At 39.4% G+C, this 25,984-nt stretch overlaps 1 protein-coding gene across 1 annotated transcript in view; it reads left to right on the forward strand.

Moving 5' to 3' along the window:
* Window positions 1-25,984, forward strand: part of LMF1 (lipase maturation factor 1) — a 4,369,731-nt gene that overhangs the window by 3,510,014 nt on the left and 833,733 nt on the right. The gene's annotated exons all lie outside the window — the stretch shown is intronic.

The raw sequence follows: 25,984 nt of genomic DNA on the forward strand, positions 1-25,984 counted from the left end.
GGCAGTCTCTTACCACTAATCCTGACTGCTTCTCTCACTACTGATTCTCTCTTTAAACTATAACTTTTCATGTTTATTCTGTCTCACATATTTTTACCACCTCTGTCCTTCTGACTATATGTTTCCCTACTCACCTTTCAGCAACTACACAATCTGCTGATTGTTCCTGCTCTTCTCCTGCTCTCCTTGTTTCTACCCGCTCCGTTCGCCCTGCAGGCTCACTCTGCTCCCCTACCCTGCCCCCAAATTCCACCCGCCCCAGTACCTCTACCTTTATTCTACCATAACCACACCCACTGTCTTCCCAAACCAATCAGTCTCCTCCTCACTAGTAACACCCACTCCTTTTTTCCCGCTCAAATTTTCCAACCCTCCTCATCTATCGGATCACACCTATCCAATTAGGCCTTATCATCCTCTCCACCACCACCCAGCATACCCACACTAATCCCTCACGTACTGTTCACCCCTTCCCCCTCCTTTATCAACCTACTAGCTACTCTATATATATCCCTCTCTTGTAACTACCAACACTACACAAAAATAGTACCTCTAAATAGCCTATTCCACCATGTTATCTAAACACTCACAAATCTCCTATCTATTGCTTTTACTTCTCAACCTATCCTACCTTCACTACCTCACCCACCCCCACACTCCATACCATCAACACTCCTTCCATGTAACTAACCATCTTTCCTTCTCTCCCCCACATCCTTGGACCCTAATCTCCCCCCACCTTTATCCTATAGCAAACATCCTACCTTTTCCCTACAAACTTATTACCTCATATAAATCTCCTACCCCACTAATAACTGACAAACCCTTAATAATTTCACCTGAATCCAACCTACACTCCAAACTGTGCTATTACCTCTCTAGCTCAATCTCATATTTGATCTGCAGTCTACTATCAGGTGACATCCATCCCAACCCTGGCCCATCCAACTCATCCACCACAGACAAGTCAATATTCCTTACTTCTTTAAATTCTCAGAGCATAGTTAATAAAATCCCAAACCTCCATGCCTGGATAAATCATAATAAACCTGACATCCTATCCATCTCAGAAACTTGGCTAAAACCCCACATAAAAGACTCTGAAATTATACCACCAAATTACTGTATCATTAGAAAAGATAGATCCCACAAAAAAGGGGGAGGAGTAGCACTCATATACTCATCCTCCTTATCAGACACTCCCTATAATAAGCCTACCCCACCCTTTAAGAACGCCGAACACATCCTCTCCTGGCTCTCCACCAACATCAGTAATGAAACAATAATCCTAGGAGATGTGAATATTAACTGGGCTTCCATTCAATCTCCTACAAACCCACTCAACATCAACCTCTACAACTTTTCACAACTAATTAACTCTATAACACATCCCTCAAAAAACACCTCCAGTGGCAGTATTTTAGACTGGATTCTAGTCTCACATCCTCAATACTTCTCTGACAGGGGTACTCTTCCAGATCCTCTTAGTGACCATCTTCCCATCTTTACATACCGACTCCATTTATCCTTATATAATTCCCACAACTATATTACGTAACCAAAAAAACTTTAACACAACATCCTTCACTAACTCCCTAAAAGCTATAAACTGGAACTGTCTAAAAACATTACCTCTCGACAACGCAGTTGCTCACTTTAACACCTTATTCCTAAAAATTCTAGACCACCATGCTCCCATAAGGACAAAGAGAATAAAAACTAAAACAGCCGCTTGGCTTACTAAAAACACACTAACTAGTATGAGGCAAAGAGATAAAGCCTGGGCTCTTTACCTAAAAAACAGGTCCCCCTCACCCTTCTTGAATACAAAACACTTTGAAATAAAGTAAAAAAACTCATAATTTCCGACCGACAAAACTTTTTTTCCACACTACAAAACAACAACAAAACTAACCCTCAGAAATTCTGGAAAGGTATCTCCACTCTCCTTAACCCCAGCAAACTAGACACCCCCTCCCCTGACCCAAATGTTACTGACACTGACTTAGCAACCCAATTTTTTCATTGACTCTATCTCTAAACTTACTTCTTCTTTCTCTAATACCACCACAATCTCCACATCACCTCCTCCCTCCTCTACCATTACTCTTCCCTGTTCTTCCACCACTCCTTCACTCTCCCCCACTAACTCACAATCCTTCACCCCTTCTTCTACTATCACTCACCCCTCTCCATCTCCTTCCCCTACTTCCCACACTTCGCAGTGTCCTCCCTTCTCATTAAAACCAATTCCCACTTTTACTATAAAAAAACTCCTTCAGAAATTGAAGCCATGCTCCAATGCTCCAGATGAGATCCCTGCTTATTTTCTCAGTCTAGCCGCTGAAGCAGTCACCTACCCCATTAGCATTCTAATTAACCGTTCAGTCCAGGAATGCATAGTACCCAAAATTTGGAAGAAGGCCTTCATTATACCATTACATAAAGGAGGCAACAATAACAATGTTACCAACTTCCGTCCCATTGCTATCCTGTCTCCTATCTCTAAACTCTTAGAAAAATGCATACAACAACAACTTCTTCCCCACCTCTTAGATAAACAGCTTCTAACACCCACACAACATGGATTCAGGCCAAATCATAGTACTATGACTGCCCTTCTCTCCTTCCTTGAAACTGTTAATAAAGCCTGGGATTCTGGCCTTATTGTTTCCACCCTACTACTAGACCTTTCTAAAGCCTTCGATACTATCTCTCATAGCCTGCTTTTAACTAAACTCTCTAAACTTAACCTATCCCCTTCTTCCTTGAATTGGTTCTCCAGCTACTTATCTAACCGATATCAAGCAGTAAAATGGAAAAAGGCCACCTCCTCATTTCTTAATACCCCAACCGGAGTCCCCCAAGGATCCATATTAGGTCCCCTTCTTTTTAATATATTTATAAATGATTTCCAGAACTCTATTCCTTTCTCAAATATCATCCAATATGCAGATGATTCAACTGTCATCTGCTCTGCCACATCTACCCCTGTACTCCTAAAACTTACTCAAGAAACTTTTTCAACCACTGAGCAATGGATGAAAAGAAACCACCTTGTATTAAATGCCTCTAAAACTAAACTAATGGTATTTACTCCCTCTAAAACTACCTCATTCAACTTTAACTCCTTCACTATCACTAGCCAAAACAATATACCTCTGGAACTGGTATCAGAGACCAAATTACTCCATTCCCACTTGCAACTAAACATCAAAAAGACCCATCAAAAACTAGGCATGCTCTACCGACAAAATAACTACCTTACCCCTGCCACTAAAGTAACTTTCTCTACTTCCTTTCTTATCCCCTCCCTTCTCTACGGAACTCCTCTTCTCACTAACCTAAAATCCTCTCTTAAATCTCAACTTTCCTCCTGCTACAACAAAATTGCCAAATTTGCTACCAGCCAAAAGTCATCCTCCCATCACTGCCCTTCTCTCCAAAAACTAAAATGGCTAGAACTACCAAATCAACTCATATATATACAACTAACTCTTGTACATAAGCTCATTTTTAACCCCACCCTCTGTCTTTCACTCTCTTCTACCTTTAAGATGTACCTTCCTGATCAAGTACTAAGGTCCAATAATCAAAATCTAATAGAAGTGCACAAACCATCCCGTCCACCAGGCAAAAATCTTCTATCTTATGGTTTAGCACGTCTCTGGAACTCCCTACCACCTTCCATTCGTACTACTTCTAACCATTACTCTTTTAAAAAATCTCTTCACTCACACCTAATATCCCAATGGGAATGCTCCTGCTCTCTCCCCACATAACAAATGACATCAAACTCCTGTTCCATTCTTTCTATGGAAAACAAACCCCTTTTTCACCTCATTCAAGGCCTTAGATTCCCTCTTTCTCACTTCTCTCTCGATCTTATTCTCATCTAAAACTTTCTCCTTCTATTCATCTCTCCATATACTTTTATTCCAGTACTTATATGTTAGTTGTAAATATTGCATCAGACTGCTGCTACTTATATGCATTTTGTAAACAATGAATCAGACTGTAACTATGAACTGTATGTTCCTAAGAAGAAATGCCTCTCTGCTGTACAATGCAATGTTCCATTGCCAGTCAGTTTTAACTCCAACCTCATCACTAGTGTGTATTACTTGCAGTGTATGCTGTATTAATTGTAAAAGTCTTGTTCAAAACTGCAACCTTTGTATAAATATAATCTTTAAACTATTGTAACCTAGAGTGCTATTAGAGCTTTTCTCCCCAGGACTCCATTGAAAACGGGTTCAAATGGCCCAATGGACTATCCTGGTAAACCAACTGCAAATAAATAAAATAAAATAAAGATATAATACATGAGATAAATATTCCATCTGAAAAAAAGAAATGCTGGTTCTTCATGTTTAATCATAGCCTCACCTCAGGCTTTGTGCCCACTGAGTGGCGCACAGCTACAATTATCCCACTCCAAAAGGGGAGAATCCATCTTGAATCCCAGGAACTACCACCCCATCAGTCTGATGAGCATGATCTGCAAGGCCATGGAACTTATTATCATGGAACTTATAAACAAAGACAATGGCAATCTTCAAACACTGGACCCCACCCAGTTTGGGTTCGTGAAGGGCCAGTCTTGTCTCCTGAACCTGATTGACTTCTTTGAATCAGTCTCCAGAGCCATGGACGAGGGTAAGGTGGTCCACACAGCCTGTCTGGACCTCACCAAGGCCTTTGACACCATCCTCCACTCTGGAATTATAGATAGACTTACTAAGCTGGGCATTAATCCCTACTTCACTCGATGGATTGCCAACTGGCTTACTGACAATACTCACACTGTAAAAGTAGCTGACTCCAAATCCAGCTCCAGACAAGTGGAGTACCTCAGGGTTCAGTCCTGGGACCGCTCTTGTTTGGCATCTACTTATCTGAAGTACAGGCCAACACTAAGGGACTCTGGCTAACAAAGTTTGCAGATGACTGCAAACTGGGAGCCATTACTGAATCCCCAAATGATGTGGATACTCTACAAAGGGCCTTACAAAAACAGATGCTTGGCGCCAGAGCCATGGGCTCAAGCTCAATGCCAAGAAATGTAGATGGCAGTACACTAAACACGGAATGTGTGATAAGAGACTTAGGGACACAGGTGGACAGTGGTCTCACCTTCGATAACCACATTGCCACAACAGTCAGGAAATCCTTCTATATGGCACACCTCATAACTAAGGGCTTTTCATCCAGAAAAAAGGAGGTCATTGTCCCACTATACCAATCCCTCATTAGACCCATTATAGAATACACACCCTGTTTGGTCCTCTCAAGACATCTGCAACAACTGGAAAGGCCACAGAAATACCTCACTAAAAGAATCTCAGGCCTAAATCAGATGCCCTACGCTGACCGCCTTAAAAAAACTCCAGCTATACTCTGTGGCATATCGTCTACTCAGAGGTGATCTCTGCTTAACATACAAGGCCATGTCAAACCCAGAGCTATTGGACATGCTCCACTTAAAGAAATCCCAATCCCTCAGAGCCACACGCTCCAAGGATCTAAACCTTGTCATCACAATAAACAAAACATGCTGGAGGAAATAGGTTCCTGACCCAGAGACTCCCCAGACTCTGGAATAGATTGCCCATACATGTCAAGCAGAGCACCTCTTTGGCCCACTTCAAAAGGAACCTTGACGATTGGATGGGAGAAAGGAAATTCACCCCGGGGATCACGTCAGTCACCCTGCTAGAGGGGACCAGGGAAGTAAATAGTGTGGGAAGAAATAGCCAGGGAATTGTTATGGCTAGGCTTGTATAAGCCCTAGGGCTGATAGCCTAGTACCAACCTATGAACCTTCTGTAAATAGTTTATGGGCAAGAGGGGCTTAGCTAGTTAACTTCGGTTTCGTGTTAATATCAATGAAATTATATTATAAAACATTTTAAGAGAAGAATAAGAGAGAAAAAAAATATTGCTAATATTTAAAGGAATAAATGTAAGCCCTGGTACCCGGCTGGACCAGTTGTGTAACTACTTACAAACCACTGTTTTTGGATAATTCACCATCACCACCATCAGCTCCCTTTTTCTCATTTTTTCTACATGGGGTCGGGGTATTGTATTAACTGTCGCCAACCCTCTTGATTCAGTACCACACTCCTGCTTTCTTCAGCACTCATGCCTGACTGTCGCAGATCTTCTTTCACACAATCCATCCACCTCTTTGCTGGACATCCTCACTTCATCTTACCTTCTTCCTGTATGTCCCAAATCTTCCTCATCAGATTGTCTTCTGCTTTTCTGCATGTGTCCAAACCACCATAATCTGTTCTCATTGATCTTTTCTGCAATTGGAGCTACTTTGGCTTCTGCTCTTATGTCCTCATTTCTTCATCTGTCCCACAGTGTGCATCCTACCACCCTTCTCAGGCACTTCATTTCCATCACCTCAAGCTTCTTCAACTGTTCTGTCTTTACTGCCCAGGTTTCTGTACCATACAGTAGCACTGGTCACACCACTGTCTTTTACACCTTACTTTTCATCTTTTTTGGCATTCTTCTGTCATAGACTACACCTGATACTCTATGCCAGTTGGCTGCAGCTCCTTAGATTCTAGCTTTAACCTCTTCATTCAGATTTATCTTCTCTTCAACCACCCCTCCCAGATACTTGAAGGTGTCAGCCTGTTCCACTATCTTCCCTTCTATCTCTGTTGTCAACTTCTTCTGACTTCCCCAATTTGTTGCCATTACCACCATCTTATCTGTGCTTAGTTTCATCCCATGTGCTTTCAGTTTTGCATTCCATTCTCCTATTCTTTGTTGAAGTTCTAGCTCAGAGTCTGCCTGTAATGCCACATCATCTGCATACAGCAACTTTGTTGATCTGCCCCCTCTAACCTGTTTGCTAATGTAGTCCATCACCAGTATGAACAGTAGTGGCCTCAGAGCGGAATCCTGGTGTACACCCACTCCCACTGGGAACCCCTCTGTGAGGCCGAACACTGTTCGTACTTGAGTCATTGGATCCTTATACATAGCCTGCACTAATTCTACCAATGTTTCTGGGACTTCCAACCACCGCAGTACTGCCCAGATCAGCTTTCTTGAGACCTTGTCATATGCTTTCTCCAGGTCTAGGAATGCCCAGTTGGACTCTCTCATCATCTCTAGCTTCTTCTCAAGTATATGTCTCACTGCAAACATCGGGTCAATTGTGCAACATCCTGATCTGAATCCGAACTGCTCATCCCCCATTTACGTTCTATTGCTCTGCGTATTCATTTATCAGTCACCCACTCCAGAACTTTTATGCAATGTTATAGGAGTTTGATGCCTCTGTACTGCCCACAGTTGTGGATGTCCCCTTTGTTCTTGTACACTTGCATGAGTATGCTTATTCTCCAGTCATCTGGAGTACTTCTTTCTCTCCACACTGCTGTTAGTGTCCTCAGGAGCCATTTCTCCCCGCATCTTTATCATATCTGCTGTGACCTCATCTGAGCCTGCTCCTTTCCCTGACTTCATTTTCCTTAGTGCTGTTCTTACTTCTCCTATGGTGGGCTCCTTTTCTTCTCTCATCATAGGCTGTTTCTAGGGCAGTACAGCTTCTGTGGGGTTTTCCTCATTCAGAAGCTGTTGGAAATACTCCTTTCATCTGCATTTAATATCCCGTGGACTGCTGAGCAGGTTGTTGCTGGCATCACTTATGAAGGGTGTCTGTCTCTCTTCTTTATCTTTCTGTCTTTACCTTACAACCTGATATAGTTTCTTTGTGCCAATTACTAAGTCACTTTCCAGAACGTGGTAGAGTGCTTCAGATGCCCTATTCTTTGCTATTGCAACTTCTTTCTTAGCCAACCAGTAGTTCTTCCTAGTCTGGTCAGTCTTTTCTATCTCCCACTTCTTCCTGCACTCCTCTTTTCTTTTGAAAGGACTTACAGCTTTCCTCATGTGCTTTATTTCCATACCTGGCTTGGCCACATATCTTTTCTGTAGTCCTAGTAGATGCCGTTTTTAGGTGCTGCCATTCTTGTTCAGCTCCATCTATTTCCTCTTCTTCTTGGAGTGCTAGAGCCCTGACTAATTCCTTGAACTGTTGTACTTTTTCTCCACTCAGTGGAATGTTTTGTGATAAGTACTACATGATATTTGGTTCATACACTAGTACATGGGAAATGTGCCACATGTGATGACTGCGCAGTAGGCATGTGGTGTTAAAAAGTGTATTAATAAAGTATTAACATTTTGAAAACAGTGTCTATACTATTGCAATTTGTCCTCAGAGATGTTAATTTTCATCTGTTAGTTGCTTTATTCACACAAATGTATTAGTTTTTATAAAGACTGGGTGCATGTTGATATAGGGCAAGTATTTCTTTTATCTGGCTGTTAAAAACCTATATGCCTATTTCCATGATCAGTTTTATAAATTAACATATCTAAGAAACTAGCTTGATCCTTTAAATATCAAAAATAATCTTTAGACAAGTACTAGAATTTCTTATATAATTTTTATACTTTCTTAGCACTCGGATTACTCTTCCAAGAAATAAAATGCCATCTATAAACTATAAGTAAATCATTGTATGACACCAATTTAGAAAATTTACTTTGTTAGTGCAAAGAAAAATGAATGCATTGGGATGACACTAGCACCCACGCCCACGCACACACACATACTTTGCAGGTTCTTCTAATCTAATTATAAAACCAAAAGCATTATTGTTTAAACAATACCTAAAATCAGACCATTATTTATGATTTAAAGCATAGACCAATTATCAGTTATTGAATGAGATTTGTGTACACTTTATTGCTATTATTAATTTGCCCTTTAAAGACAATGGTACCAGTCATCCTTCACTTTGTTTAGCAGTGAATAGATTCACACCTCCATATGTGTCCATTCAGAATCAATTTTTGGTGGCAGTTGTGTCAGGCTTTCCTTTCAGTTTTTATAAAATTTAAAGTTATATCTGTGATGATATGGGCAAGTACCTGCACGGCCAGCTAGATTTTTGAAAAGAATGATATGTCCCTTAAATATCAAACTGATTTATACAACATGCTTGTGTTACAAAGGTATTAAAACTGTATGTCATTTGTATATCAAACTAATTTTGTACATATGATTGTGCTGAAAATGTGTTTGTGAGCTTTGCTTATGTTGAAATCTATCAACAGTGCACCCTGCTGAAATGAAGAGAAATTTACATGTATTTTTGTAACTGAATTAAATGTATGTGTTTTAATAGAGGATACTGGTACAGCAGAGGTTAACTTTAAGGAAAATAAGGTAAATGTAAATGAGATGTTAAGGTAATAAAAGGTACCCCACAGTGCTGAATAGGACCAGAGTCATTGGGTCTGGGGAAGAGCCTCATTAGCTCGGTGAAAACAAGGGAGGCCCCGGCACTGTCATAAATGTTTGGTTGTGTATTGTGGCCGTATCTGCTAACTTGTTTCAGCTTCAGAGGGGAATACTATGACAACCTAGAGTCAGGTGACCAGATGAGGACTTTCTGCCAGCCCTCTTGGAAATTATATTTTAGATATTACAAAGAGTAATTTCAGAGTATTGAGTATTCTGTTTGGGAAACCAGACTAGAAAGTCCCTCAACAGTATGTTGCCTTGCGATATTAAGCAGCTTAACCAGGGAACAGTAATTCTTAGATTCAGTCAGGAATATAGTGAAGCTTAGTTCAGTTAGTGATTTTTTTATTTGTATGAATCTGTCCATCAATGTTAATTTCAATATTTTCTGTGATTTGAACTCTGTGGTTTACTGTAAATATATATTCAATATTTTTATGTTCTTTATTTATTTATTATTAAATATATTGAAAACTTTTATTGTGGCTGGTCCTTGTAGAAAGTGTCTAACCTTTGAGAGTATTTATATTTATTTGGTAACACTGTGTGGGTCAGTAGCCATCTTGGTGAAAACTACTACCATTTGTATTAGTATTAATACGGCACCATGTAATTGGGGTACCCTTTTTCAGAAGCTTATAGTAACTGACTGGTAGCAGTGATAGCTACCTTATAGTCTGGGCAAAGTTGGTAGAGCAGGTAATCTGTGCCAGCCTTTCCCAGGTGTGTGTGTGTGTGTGTGTGTGTCTTTGTGTGTCTGTGTGTGTCTGTGTCAACTAATTGGGGCAGGGACACGAAGCACTGGGATTACCTAGAGGGTGCTTCAGGACTTGGCTTGGACACTCGGCTGAGGACCTAATCCTACAGCTTTACCAGTGAGGAGTCTTACTGGGGACCTGGAAGGAGACAGATAAAGAGACATCCAGACCCTGGGTTGAGTGTGCTCTTAAAGGAAATTGTACTTGATGCAGTGAGGTCTGCATCTGGGAATACTGACTGTATCTATTTTTATTCCAAGTGCACGTCCCTCTCCGTGTCAATGGTGAGGATTCAGGCTGCTTGAGTACTGACCCAGCATGGAGATGACTTTTATTGGTGGCCATCACATATTGGAGGCAGTGTTTAAAGGATATGAAACAGGGTCAGGTATACCTAATTTAGAAAACACTATATATTGTTGTTTCTGTATGATGTATGCAAGTTTAAGATTCTCACAGACACATTTATTGTTTCTGTGACTTTTGTTAGTGACCATTGGTCAGCTGGTACAAATTAAAGTATTTTCTGCAATGCATTAATTCTGTCCTTTTTTGAAAAACATTTTGATAAATATACATAAGTATATTATTTATATTTATCAATTCCTGCCTGGACTCAGCATTATTTTTAGCATTAACATTTCTCCTGTGCCATTTCCACTGCTGTGTGCTCTTTCCCTGTTTTGAAACTTACAGAGATCCCTTTGTTCTCCTGAGAGCGGTTGCTTCCTCTGACTGGCTGTTTGTCATACTCATCTTTAATGTCTGTGGTTCCCACCACAGTTCCATTTCAGCAGCCATGTGCTTGTGCCCCTCCTCTATCATCCAGTCCATGTTCCTTAACACCTGTGCAACTTATTTCTTCAGAACAGGGCCTCACAAATGGGAAAATCACTAGTGTAAGTAGTCAGGGTAGTGTGTGAGAGGAGATGAGGGTATCCTAGTACAATGTCATCTTATCAATTGTGGAGAGGATTTTGGAAACCCTACCCCTCACTGTCTTACCCAATTCCCAGTGCGCATTACATACACACATGTCTCTGGACTAGCATCATTGTCTGTACCAGTGAATGCTAGTCTTTGGTTAAAAACATCCCCCCAAGGTATGTAAGTTCTGCACCCCATCTTGCTCCTCATGAATCAGATTCGCTAAACACAACCAAGTCACTGTTGTCACATTAAGGGTTCCATCCATTTGCCTGTGCTGCAGGACCAGTTTTTTTGATTTTTCAGAAGAACTCATTTTAATTAATCCACTGTTAATGCTCACATCTTTGTTACCTATTAGTTCTATATTAGAGAGGTTACTTGGAATTTATCTAGGCACATTACTAAGCTAACTTAATGGCGCATTTTTTTTCATTTAGCTATATATTTTTTCCAACTGTAGGTTTCAGCTTTCAGCAGTCATTTTGGTATCTAAGAAGCATGTATTTCTTCTTTGTGATAATTCATTGTGTAATGATGTTCACAGCTTCCAGTACTGCATCATACCTTGATTTATGTAAATAAAACATAAAGATAATTTTAACTTGTACTCTAACATTTCATTGTCCTTGACTAAAGCTTGTTCATCCTTTTCACTGAGTTTTAATACAGCTTTACATGTTCCTTTTCTTTGCCATTCAGTGTTTACAGTCTTTCAGAAGCTTAAATTTACCATCCTCATAAACTGGTAGTACAATTACTTGCAAAGCAGTTCAGTACTCAGTTTACTAGAGTATAACTGTGACAGATATTGGTAAACACCACCCCACCCAAGGGTTACAGAATCTTAATCCTCACCACTGGCACCTGTTACTTATGCAAGTGGTAACTGGTGTCAAGAGCTTCTGGCAAATGAGCACTACTGATATGGATTATGGCTGACACCTGTCATGCCCAGATAAGTTTACATCACCAGCTACAAAATGGGGTTATAATAACCAGGTTTTCACCCACTTCTGTCTAAGCCTGGTGCATTTTGTTAAAGTCTTCCAGCAGTAACTGATACTTAACCAAATGGTTTCATCAGACGTGCTCTCTCAGTGTTTCCCAGGAAAAGCTACTGATACAGCTCCAGTGTTAGTGCTCCTTTCCTTTATTCATAGTATAGTACTGCCACCAACAAGATTACTAATCTAATCCCTAGATCTCAATTATTTAACATGCTTCCAGTGAATCAACCAACATTAAGTTAAAAAAACTGATAACGAAGCAGTCTTTCTTCAAAAGGACAAATAACAAGATAAACAATGCTAAACAGATATACTTCACTAAAAAGATAAGATGTAAGCCACAAGGTCTTATGAATGAACAAATAATGACCCTTTACTTTAAAAAATAAATAAATAATTATACAAATAAGACAATAATTCAATTGTACAGGTTTAGATTTTTCCCTTGTTTTTGGTGTTTTATACACCATTACAAAAAAAAATCTAACAGCATATTTTATTTTCAATTGCTTACTATAAATGGCTGAAATTTTTGGATGAGAACGTCTGTGATCCAAAAATCCTCATTTCAACCTTCTACACAAGTTAGAATTTCCCCAGTCCAAATAACAGTCCCAATCTCCGTATTTAACATATAAATGAAAAAACATCAAAAACTCACCATGTTCTATACACCGAAAGTCTTTTTTTTTTTTTTTTTTACTGGGTCTACCAGGTAACACGTAGTACGTGCCTTACTGCTGCCTACCCTCACATATCCAGCACCCACCTTCACTAACTTACATTCAACCAACTTTCTAACTTAGAGCAGACTTATAAAATTGCAAAATACATTGCCTGCACATCTTCACAAACCCACCATTGTAAAGCAGTCAAACATCTTAACTGGCTAAATTCCTGAAACTCTTCCATCTGAAATATTCTTGCAAAATCTTAAACATTCCTAGAAAATGTAAATCTCTCTATTATTTCTCATAATCTGTTATCCCCCCTAACACATGCTGTCAGACAAATTTCTAGCTTGCACTAGTTTCTCCAGTAACTCTCATGGCAGTGCTCTCTTCCTCTCTTCTCAGGTAGTCAAACACTGGAACTCCCTTCTATAATCACATTGATAAACTCTGACTCCCACAGATTTGAAACTCTACTAAAGTCTCACCTCCTTACTAGCCACATGTATCTCTGCAGATAACTAGTCTATTTAACTTAACCTCATTACATCATTCCACTTTATATGTTATCTTGCTCTTGTTTCTTTCCCCTCATCTTTTATCTAACTCCTCTCATCACACCTACTTACACCTCTCTGTCCCAGAGTCTTACTTCATTCAGCCTCTTCCATTCCCTTCCCTCTCTTAAAATCTCTTCTACTCTTATCTTATTTTGTTAGATATCTTGCTCCTCCCCTATTCTGCTCTGCATCCTTCTTGAAGACCCTCAAACCCTATTCCATTCTCCCAATTATAACCTCCCTGATAAACCCCTACCATCCTACACCCACTCAACTTCATTTTTGCTTCAATATTCTACTGCTTATCTGTCTGACTGGTGTTTCCTTTGTATTTTATCTACAGTCCAATCTACTGTGGCCTGCTGCTTCTTATAGAAGTTACTCTATAGAAATTTGATTTGTCTGTTAAACTTCATTCCTCTCTTTTATCCGTATCATTATTTCCATTTTCTCTCTCATTTCAGTCTATCATTGTATCTGTATTCTTCATAATTAATTCTAATAATATTTATTAACTAAACTATATTAACCGTGGAACACATTTACCTTAGACTTTAAATGTCAGTATTTCTTAAATGTGTTAAATTCTAGTGTTCTGTCTTTGTTATTAAATTTTGCAACATTTTTATTGTTAATCTTGAAGCTTTATTCCCTGGGCTCCCACTGAAAATGGGGCTTTTTGCTCATTTAGTCTTTCCCAGGAAACTAATGAAAAAGTAATAACAATAATGAAATAAGTATAGCATGTCTTCAGACTCAGAAATAATTCAGCTTAGAAGATGAACTGTTTTGCAAATGATAACTCTGAATGCTGTGTCACCATTCCCAACTTCTAAAAATTACAAGTCGCAAAATGTTTTATATTTATTTATATTTGTGCATGTGTGTGTATATACAATATATGTTTATGGGGAAACTGAATAGTGTCAAATATTCCTTTGGTCGACATTTGTTTAGCTGATTGCACACACAGTCGACAAGTATATGAGACTGCACAATTCTCGAGGCTGGGAAATATGCCCTTTCCCTAGCATTATGCAAACTCAGAGTTTGTATATGTAATTAACAGGGGTGTGAGAGGTGCATGGGGGCTTGCCTTCCCCACCTTAGAAAACAATTTTTGATGCTATTTTTTAAAATTATGTTTTGCATGCACTGAAATTGTTGCTCAGCGCTAGTGTAGTAACTTCTCAACCTTTTCTGGTCAACGTTGTAAACTTCAGTATTTAGATGTTTCAGTGAAATTCAGTATACCAGTAGGCATATATGTCTGTACTACAAAATCTCAGTCATGCAAGCTATTTTTTTTTACAGTTAACTTGGTATTCCTCCTTTCGCCACAGTTGTAAAACCACGGAGTTAATGTACATAAGTAATGGTGTGTGGGGAGTAAAACTCAAAATATGGAAGGGGTTACAAGGAAGGAGAGTTTTCCTTCAGCTGTCATCTGCAGTTTCATAATGTGTGTGTGTTTTGATGATTTGACTCTTTCACTTTATGGTTATTTGTTGAGTTCTCATAGTGAATTCATCAGCATTCAAGTTGTGCAATATCTCCAAATAGTGTCATATATCTCATTATCAATCATTTAGTACCTTAAAGCTGTAGACTTGAAAGTTTGATGGTGATATATTCATTCAAGCTGAGTAGTTTGATTGTATCTGTTTTGAATTGGCATTAACATTCAATACATTGTAATAGATAAATACAATCCCACCCCTTAAGATGAAGTATAAATTACCCAACCCTAGGATGGCAAGCACTTGGAAATGTAAACTTCATGTCATTGACATTAGCTGAAATAAGGATTTTATATATCTATATATATATATATATATATATATATATACACACATATATATATATATATATATATATATATATACACACACACACACACACACACACACACACACACACACACACACACACACACACATATACACACCCCTATGTGTCTAATGCAAACAGGTAACCTGTAGATGGTACATCTCCCAGGACTATGCTTACACTTATCAAGGGTATCAGAACCTGTCAGAGATTTAGGGTGCATGGCTAGGCTTAAAAAGGCTCTTGTGGCTGTTACTGTAGTAAACACCTATGAACCTATATGTTTATATATATATATATATATATATATATACATATATACATATATATATATATATATATATATATATATATATATATATATATATATATAGTGGGTCTATATTAAATCAGCGAACAATAATTCATCAACCCCTTTTAAGCGGAAGCTTAAAATCCCAAACACCCAGAACAGCGATTTTTTTTCCCAGGGAAAAAAATCGCTGTTCCACAACAAAAAAAACTTTAAAACATTACATAATGTGGGGGGCTGAACCCCCACACCCCCCTACTTAAATATACCAACTCCGAGATCACACCACAGTGGAGGAAATGACGAACTCCCAAAACCGGCCCAGCGATTTTTTATTCTGTGAAAAAAATCGCTGTTCCGGGTGTTCGAGATTGTAAGCTTTCACTTAAAAGGGGTCGATGATTTAGCGTTCGCTAATTCAATATAGACCCTATGTGTGTGTGTGTGTGTGTGTGTGTGTGTGTGTATATATATATATATATATATATCATATAGCTAGATATATATATATATATATATATATATATATATATATATATATATATATATATACACCCACACACATTCACTCGCACTGTCATTAATACATTTAGTACATTGATGTGTAGTTGTACTTACATAAGAAAGGAATCGCAGCATTGTCAAATGGCTATGTAATTTAACATCATAGAGTTAGTCATCATAGTTTCTATAGTTAAATAAATGATTGGCTTTTAGAGTGTCGGTATACATCTGCCATTTGTGTTTATGACAGTATGTGCGACCACAGCATTTGAAAGTTTCACTTGACCTATTCTTAATATCTGTTGTTATTATTATTATTATGCATAATGTTTTTAATAACTATCCCCTTGCATAAAGATAGATTTGTATTTCTTACTAGTAAGTGCTGCTAGATATTTACATGTAATTTATGGTGAATTAATCTCCATTACAACCTAGGTTCAATGAATGTGATTTGACTAGCTGACTCAATTATTACTTTATTTTATTTTTATCAGACATAAAGGACATTACAGTAATCAGAGAGAGAGAGAGAGAGAGATGACATCAGGGCATGATCAGCTCCCAAAATATCAGCTTGTATAAAGCAGACAAACCTGATTTGAGCCTAAAGGCACTCACAATCCCAAACTGCAGTACAGGAAGGATTAAGGCTAAATCACAGAATAATGCTGACATGTTTACACTTATCTGACCAAAACAAGGTGATATAATGTTTACCAGGGATCAGTTATTTGCACGTGTGTACAGAATGTGTACACTGCATTGTCTTCTTTCATGATATATGTATCTATATCATGTTATATAGGTCAGTGATATGCATACTTTACTTTTATTTTGCATAGTATCTTGCACCATGACGTTTTCTGAATTTAAAAGTATTTATGTTTGTTGAACCACCTTTCAGTATTTCTGACATTTTATAATTATTTTATTAGTCCTATACATTCTAAGTTCGGACTGCATTCAGAGAGAGTATTAAATTAATGGTAGCTTATTCTTCTGTGTTTCAGTAGTCAAGTATGAAAATTGACAAATTTGCTTTTACCAAAATAACACAGTGTGGTACACAGTCTTGAGTAATGTATAATTCTGGGGAAAGTTAGTGATGCATTCATTATTTATGTTATATGACATGTAATACATGTCATGTGGTACACAGTCTTGAGTAATGTATAATTCTGGGGAAAGTTAGTGATGCATTCATTATTTATGTTATATGACATGTAATATATATATATATATATATATATATATATATATATATATATATATCTACAGACACATACACAAGGGCATATTAAAGTGCTTCACAGCTGCAGTGGATCTAAGCTCGTTTTTATTTTAACAACAGCTGTTACAACTCTACCATCACTCCTGGTTAAATGTTGCTGTCATAACTTTGAGGTATAAAATGTTGTAACTGCAAACTACGTCAATGTTACATACCACATTTTAGGTGTAGAAAGAACTGTGTAAGAAAGTCTGTGCGTAGCCTATGTTTGTTGTAGTTACTTGAATTATCTGCGACAGTGGGAAAAGGATTTAATTAATGGAATCTGCACTACACGTATTATATGAAAAAACATATTTAGCATTGCCTGTCAATCAGAGGTTTGGGATGCTTACCTCAGCTCCAGTGCTTTCTGCATAAATGTAAGGTATGGTGTTACAAATAATTAAAACTGTCCATCAGTAGCGTGGATAAAAAGAGTATTTTGAAGTTTTTCATATAAATTATGTTCATTTTAGTTATTCAGATATTAGCTACTCATGGATCTTTCAGTATGGAGCTTTCAGATTAGTTGTAAATCCTTTTACATTAATTAGTTCAGAGGAAAAGCTGAGAATAAATACAGAAACATTATACAGAAGGTTAGTTTGTTACTGCAATGTGGATCCAGAACAGATATGAATGGGGGAGCTACTGCTGACCAAATATCATTTAATATTACACAGTCCTATGTCTAAGTACACTCATTCCCTCATTTTATTTTCATGGTCTGCATACTTAAAAACGCTCATAGGTTCATACTAGGCTATCTGCCCTAGGGCATTTATAAGCCTAGCCAGAATGTGTTTGGCTTTCGCCACCCATTTTAAATTTATTTTGCTATGACCTTTTTCGAGGTTAGTATACTGTGCCTCTGTCTAACAGTGACACAGAAGTGATACCCGGGGTAAACCTACGATCTCCCATCCACTCATCAAGATTCCTCTTGAAGAGAGTCAATGAGGGACTCTGCCTAACCTGGACTGGGATTTTATTCCAGAGTGAAGGGAGCCTCTGGGTTATGAATATGCCCCTCCAGCATGTCCTATTTATTTCAGTGCTGAGGTTCAAGTCTCTCGAGCGCGTAGCTCGATGGGATTTGGATTTTCTGAGGTGCAGCATGTCCATTAATTCCGGGTTGGACATGGCTTTATACGTCAGGCACAGATCGCCTCTGAACAGGCGGTATGCCACTGAGTAAAGCTGGAGTTTCTTTAACCGGGCAGCATATGGCATCTGTTTGAGCCCTTTGATCCTCTTGGTGAGGTACTTTGGGGTCTTTCCAGTTGCTGCAGGTGTCTGGTAAGGTACATCCCAAAAGGGGCATTGTACTCAATTATGGGCCTGATGAGGGATGAGTAAAGAGGCACGATGACCTCCCCGATCTAGATGTGAATCCCTTCATGATTAGGTGGGCTATATAAAATGTTTTTCTAACCACTTTGGCCACGTGGTTGTCAAATGAGAGATTGCTATCAACTTGGGTCCCCAGGTCCCTAATTACTTCTTCTGTACTTAATGGATTACCACCTATGTGGTAATTTGTGGGCACTTTGTTTTTGCCAAAGGGGATGACTGTACACTTTTTGGCATTTAGCTTGAGGCCATGGCTCTGGCACCAGTTGTCTGTTTCTATGAGGCCCTTTTGGAGGATGCTTGTGTCGGCTGGAGAGTCGATTATGGCGCCCAGTTTGCAGTCATCTGCAAACTTGGTCAGCCACAGTCCTTCCGTGTTGGCCTGTACCTCCGAGAAGTATACACTGAACAAGAGAGGTCCCAGGACTGAGCCTTGTGGGACACCACTTGTAACTGGTTTGGAGTCTGACATGGCTCCAGCAATTCTAACCATGTGGGTTCTGTCCTTGAGCCAGTTTGCAACCCATCTAGTGACATAGGGGTTTATATTTAAGCTGGTGAGCTTATCTATAATGCCCGAGTGGGGTATTGTATCGAAGGCTTTTGCGAGGTCCAGGTAGGCTGTGTGGACCACCTTCCCTCGTCAATGGCCTTGGTGACTGTTTCAAAGAAATCAACCAGGTTTAAGAGGCAGGATCTTCCCTTAACAAAGCCGAACTGGGTAGGATCCAGTGTTTGTAGGTCCCCAATATCTTTATTTATGAGGTCCGTGATGATCCTTTCCATAGCTTTGCAGACCAAGCTAGTCAGGCTTATGGGGCGATAGTTTCCAGGATCCGTTGAGGCACCACCTTTATGGAGAGGGACCACTGTTGCTGTACGCCACTCTTTGGGCACATATCCTGTAGTAAGGCTGAGATTGAACAGTAGTTTTATGTTTGGGTTTAGCTCTTCTTGGAGTTCATGTAGGACACAGCCCGGGACACCATCTGGTCCCATTGATGCTGTGTTTTTTGCTTTGGAGAGGGCGGCTCTTACCTGAACATCTGAGATGTCAGGGGCAGCACTGTGCTGGGATAGATATTTGCCCTTTTGGTGGGAGAAGTTTGCGCTGAACCTGTCAGCTAGGATGTTGGCAATGTCTGTGGGTTCGGTGTATTTTTTTGTCATTTTGGACTAATTCTGAGCATATCTGGGAATTACCACCCAGGTTCCTAACATAACTAAAGAAAGCCTTGTGATTATCCTTAGTGTCCTGTGCAATTTTTCTCTCGAAGCTGGCCTTAGACAATTTTATGTGTGCCCGTAGTTTTTTGCTAATACTGATCAGTGATGCCTTCCCTTTTTGGGATTTTGCTCTATCATTTAGTAGCTTCCTCCTTCTATTGTATAGTTTGTTTATGGCTGGGGTCCACCAGACAGGACGTCTGCTTTGGAGGGTTGGGTCTTGGTTTTATTTGGGATCGCATGATCCATGCATTCCTGAAGGTGTTCATAGAATGCGTTTATAAAGGATTCTGCGGTCTGGGACATATTTTCCACAGGCCCGGGGGCTTTAAAGGATTCCACCTCAGTTTTGAGGAGTGTGAAATTTGCTTTAGAGAAGTTTTTCACTGTGGTTTTCTGGGCAGGGGGTGGGGCCGGGATGTGAATATCCAGTGAGATTAGTTTATGGTCTGATCTTACCAATGAGGGATGCACTTATGGTCTGGAGCATAGAGTCCCCATGTTGGTGATGATCAGGTCCAGTATGTTTTCCCCTCTTGTGGGAGTCATAACAAGTTGTTCCATAGCATTTGAGTTTATAAATTCTAGGAACCTTTGGGCTAGGGTGTTGGAGCTAGAGTAATGCTCCCAGTCTATGTTTGGGTAGTTGAAGTCGCCCAATATAATGGTGTTTGGAGAGACCTTCATATTTTCCAGTGTTCTCAGGAAGGCCGAGTGGGGTTCCTGGGTTTGTGAGGATGGTCTGTAGCAGGCTATAAACTGGAAGGCAGTTTTACCCACTATTAGTTGCACATGGATAGTCTCTGATGCTTCGTGCTTTGCCACCAACCTGGAGGTGTGGGTATCTTTGATGAATATCGATACTCCCCCTCCTTTTGTGGTTCGGTCCAAGTTTTGGGGCCGAAAAGCATGGTATGAGGTATAACCTGGTAGTGCTGGGGTGCTCTTGGGAGCCCTGAACCAGGTTTCTGTTACTGCACAGATATCAATGTTCTCCATGCTAAGGAGAGTTTTGAGTGCGTGCATCTTGAGGTTTAGACTTCTGGCATTGAGTAGCATTACTCTTAGTTTCTTATCCCTTGTGATACCTATGGAGGTGGGTTTGTCTTTTGAGCCTTGCCTAAAAAAGGCACTATGGGGGTAGGAAGAGCCTTTGCCAATATCCGAAAGCCCAGGGGTGACAGGTGCAAGCCGTCCCTAGCGAAGCATCGTGGCTTGTCGAGAATATCATCCCAAGCTGACAGGCATTGGATCCCCTTTGAATGACACCAGTACTTAAGCCAATTGTTCATCTTGTCTTCATATTGTGGCATCATTCTTGGTGAGGGTAAGATGCTACTCAAGGTCAGGGTCATACCGGCCTGGGCTACATGCTCAGAGAGCTCCTTTATGTCTCTTTTCATGTAGTCCAGGGAGGTACGTCTCAGGTCATTCACACCAGCATGGACAATGACTGAGTCATATTTGTACTTGCCTTGGAGTGACCTGAGTGCTTGTGTTATGTGGCGGATCCTAGCGCCCGACAGGCTGCTCACCGTGACCCTCTCCTTGTTCAGCCTGGTGAGCGGGACGTCAGTGTGCCTGACGATAGAGTCACCTATTACAAGTGTATCAGGTGTGTTGTTTAGTCTTCAGGGCTGTGACTGTTTGGCACACTGGCTTTGTGAGATATGTGTTGCACGTGTTTTGTTTTGGGGTAGCGGCTGCTTGGGTGTCTGCTTTGGAGGTCTCTGCTGCTTCGGCAGATCTTTATTTAGAGCCTCCGAGTATGTTTTTGTGTGATTATGTGTTTGGTTTGCTGTCGTGGTAGGTCTATGTGAGACTGGAATTGTAGTGAGTGGGGTTTCCTTCTCCTCCTGACTGGTTATGCCAGTACTGAGTTGAGAGAGCTTAGCCTCCAGTTTGGCTATATGGTTGCATCTCTCACGTGTTGGAATTTGTTGGGAGGAGGAGAGGGTTGTCTGTGTACATGAGGCAGTTGTAACATTGCCTCAAGATTCCCAGATTCACCAGCTGGACTGGAGAGGAGATTGACAACTGAACTTTGGACATGCTAGAATAATATTGGGAATTCCTTAATAATTGAAAACCAGGGCCAGTGGGGAGTGAGGGTGTAGTGCTTTTAATTTTTAGTGCTGACTTATATAATTGCTTTAGTGAGCAAGTGCCAGGTAACTTAAGTGCAATGTGTTACAGGTAACTTAAATGCAAAAACGACAAACAGTAACTTTCTTTCAAGTGAAACAAGGAAATAAGTACAGTAAGCAATGCAGATATCACTAGTGATCCACAGAAGCGCTGAGAAGCCACGTATTAGGTGGAATTAGCGTTCCAGGGAAATAACAAGCAAACAAACAACAAGCATATAAACAAAGCTAGATTCAGCAGGCCTGGATCTAGTCTATGCTACAGCAAACAAGGTGTACCAATTTCAGTAAGATACAGTTCAGATATTCAGGCACTATAAACCTTTAACCAGAAATTCCCAGCTCAGAAGGGCAGAGTCCAGCCTCTTCTCCCACAAGAGTGCAGACCACAAACCTTCCTAATGTAAAATGACTGGCCTGAAGCCCAAGTGCTTAAACCAGAACTAATACACTTCAAGAATAACAGACACTGGGCTCTCAATCAGCAGTTCCCAACTTAGAAGGATGAAAGCTACCTGTCCTGCCACCACAGTGCATGCCACAAACCTTCCTAATGTAAAACAACTTGTCTGAAGCCCAGGTGCTTAATCCAAAAGACTTAGAATGATAGCTACACTTTAATCAAGTTACTACCAAGCAGTAATAAATACAATTGAATACTTTAGAGAATGCCTGGATTAGTGCTCAAGTTACACAAACAAAACTAGATCCAGCAGGCCCGAATCCAGTCTATGCCACAGCAAACAAGGCGCACCAACTTCAGTAAGAAGCAGTTCAGATATGCATGCACTATAAGCCTTCAACCAGAAATTCCCAGCTCAGAAGGGCAGAGTCCAGCCTCACCTCCCGCAAGAGTGCAGACCACGAACCCTCTTAATGTAAAATAACTGGCCTGAAAGCCCAAGTGCTTAAACCAGAATTAATGCACTTTTAGAATAACAGACACTGAGCCCTCATTCAGCAGTTCCCAACCTAGAAGGATGTGAGCTACCTGTTCTGCCACTACAGTGCAGACCACAAACCCTCTCAGTGCAAAACAACTGGTCCGAAGCCCAAGTGTTTAAACCAAAAGGCTTAGAATGAGTTACACCAGCAGTAATAAATACAATTGAGTACTTTTAAGATGATGCAAAAGTAAAAAAAGTAGGTAGAAACACAAGTACAGTAAAAGCAGATGAAATTTTTTTTTTTTGATCAAAGAAACAGATTTGAGTGCTGAAACTAGAAAACTGGCTAGTTATAAGAAAAAAAAACTAAGCTAGAAGGCTTCCCTCCAACACAGAAGGGCTTGGGGGCTCAGAAGCCAACAAATAGTCTATACCACTTAACAGGAAAGGCAGAAAACAAGCTTAATTTTTTTTTTTTCTGTTTCCCAGATGCTCTCTTTGTACACAGTAGGAGTGCCTGAAATCAGAATATGATCTCACTGCACTCAGTTGAGTGAGCAAATGAGATGGGCCCAGAAGTAGTATCCAAACACAAATTTACAAGAGGGGAGGCAGTTGCAAGGCCACTAAGATTAACACCAAAACAAAAACAGGGAGGGTGGGTGGGACTAACTGAAGAGCAGAGTGAAAACTTCCAGTTCAGTTAATATTCCTTCCACACAGTTAAAATCAATTTAAATACTGTATTTTTTTGAAAAAAAAGAGCAGATAAAGGTATTTAAATTCTGTTATACGTCCAGTTGAATATAGCAAGTTCTTAGCCGGTCAAAGCTGAGGTTTTTAAGCAGAAAATGTTTCACACTGTACCACTTAAATAGGCAAGGACAGGAAATCAAAGAATGTGACTACCCCACACCTGTAATTACTAGCAAATAACAAAATTCAGCAAACACTGACTAACTTCCAGTTCAGCTAATATTCCTTCCACACAGTTAAAATCAATTTAAATACTGTATTTTTTGAAAAAAAAAAAGAGCAGATAAAGGTACTTAAATTCTCTTATACGTCCAGTTGAATATAGCAAGTTCTTAGCCGGCCAAAGCTGAGGTTTTTAAGCAGAAAATATTTCACACTGTACCACTTAAATAGGCAAGGACAGGAAATCAAAGAATGTGACTACCCCAACACCTGTAATTACTAGCAAATAACAAAATTCAGCAAACACTGACTAACTTCCAGTTCAGCTAATATTCCTTCCACACAGTTAAAATCAATTTAAATACTGTATTTTTTTGAAAAAAAAGAGCAGATAAAGGCACTTAAATTCTCTTATACGTCCAGTTGAATATAGCAAGTTCTTAGCCGGCCAAAGCTGAGGTTTTTAAGCAGAAAATATTTCACACTGTACCACTTAAATAGGCAAGGACAGGAAATCAAAGAATGTGACTACCCCCACACCTGTAATTACTAGCAAATAACAAAATTCAGCAAACACTGACTAACTTCCAGTTCAGCTAATATTCCTTCCACACAGTTAAATTCAATTTAAATACTGTATTTTTTTGAAAAAAAAAGAGCAGATAACGGTACTTAAATTCTCTTATACGTCCAATTGAATACAGCAAGTTCTTAGCCGGCCAAAGCTTATGAAGTTATAAACACTGAATTGCAGAAAGTCCTAAGTAAAGTTCTTAAATGCAAAACAGGAATCCATAGTACTGGCATTCCTATGGCATCTGAATGATTTTTTTCATGTGTTTCCATACCTTTTCTTACTTTATAGCTTTTCTTCCATTCATGCAACACACTGTAACTGTTGACAATTGCACTGGAATAACTGAATTAAGCTTTGACTCTAGGGACCACTAGGTCTCCAGGAACTAAAGTGTTCTAGATACATGACTGAGGGGCATTTTAGAGGTTTTTGCCAGCCTTTTTAATCCAATAATGACCTGAACAAAAATCTTGTCTAAGTAAAGAAATTCACTCTTTTTCTTTCAAGAAAAAAATAAGCTGTAGCCAAGGCTTAATGTTCATAACTGATACAGGCAGTATTCCCAATATACTGAGAAGAAAAATGATTAGTATACATAAATCATACCTGGAATTAGTACCTTTTCCCTATCTCCCTAACAACATGATAGTAGCTTCTAGCTAGTGTTAGCTTGGAATGAAATTGAATGAATAACTGGCTACAGTCGTATATTTCAAGTTGTCACTGCCTAAAGCTCTGAGGGTCTAGATGATTGGTAATGCATTTTCTGTCTAATCTATGAAGGATAATTACTTGCTAGCCATTTTTTTTAATGCTATTCAGAATAGGTATGCATGTGCCCACTTCTACTGTGTAGGTCCACAAATAAAACTGATGGTATTATTTTTCTAGACATTTCTGTATACCACACGAAGCAGAAGCCAACATTTAACAAACATTTTGTAAACCAAATGACTATTCACCATTCCACAATTCATGAATGAAGAGGCAGTATCCCAGTGCTAATGTCCAGTGGTTGGTGTGTGTCCCAAAGTTCAACCAAGCTGAAAAGGATTTAAACCGTAAGAGCTACAGATTATAGGTTCTAATGTAGGTTAAATGAACATATAGGGTAAATGGGGCAAACAACATGGGTATGATACACTGTGGCTACTACATATATGCAGACATTTAGACTTCATTGGTGAATGTCTATCCAAATAGTTGCCAGATGTTAATAATCCAGTGCAGATGGCTGTACTGCACAGTGTTGTCACTGATCACCCCAATTAGCACTTAGTATCCTGTAGAATACCCACACATGCTACTCATTTTTATCATGAGTGCTTTATCAACTTTTTGTGCATAAATATTAAGTAAATGGAAAACAAGTTTGGGGTTTAGTAGGAGTATTGGGTCAAGTCTCCCCACATCAGGGGTGTAGAACAGGCTTCTGAAAACTAATAAAGGTGTTGCATCAAATCTCAACATACTTTGAACTTTCTTAAATTTGCACTTTAGTTGTTGGAGTTATACTTTCATGTTATGCATTCTTAAGGAATTGATACTGTAACACAATACATTTCAATGTATGAACAAACATAATGTTTATTATGGTCTTCATGCGAACCACAAGACACATGCAGCATTAATATTATGCATCCTGTGTTACCCAGAGCACTGGGCTGTACACAAAGTGAATGACTGTTGCCAAATTCTGTG

The sequence above is a fragment of the Protopterus annectens genome, chromosome 12.part0 (assembly GCF_019279795.1).
Source record: "Protopterus annectens isolate FY-2018-M chromosome 12.part0, PAN1.0, whole genome shotgun sequence".
In the NCBI taxonomy this organism is placed as follows: Eukaryota; Metazoa; Chordata; order Ceratodontiformes; family Protopteridae; genus Protopterus; species Protopterus annectens.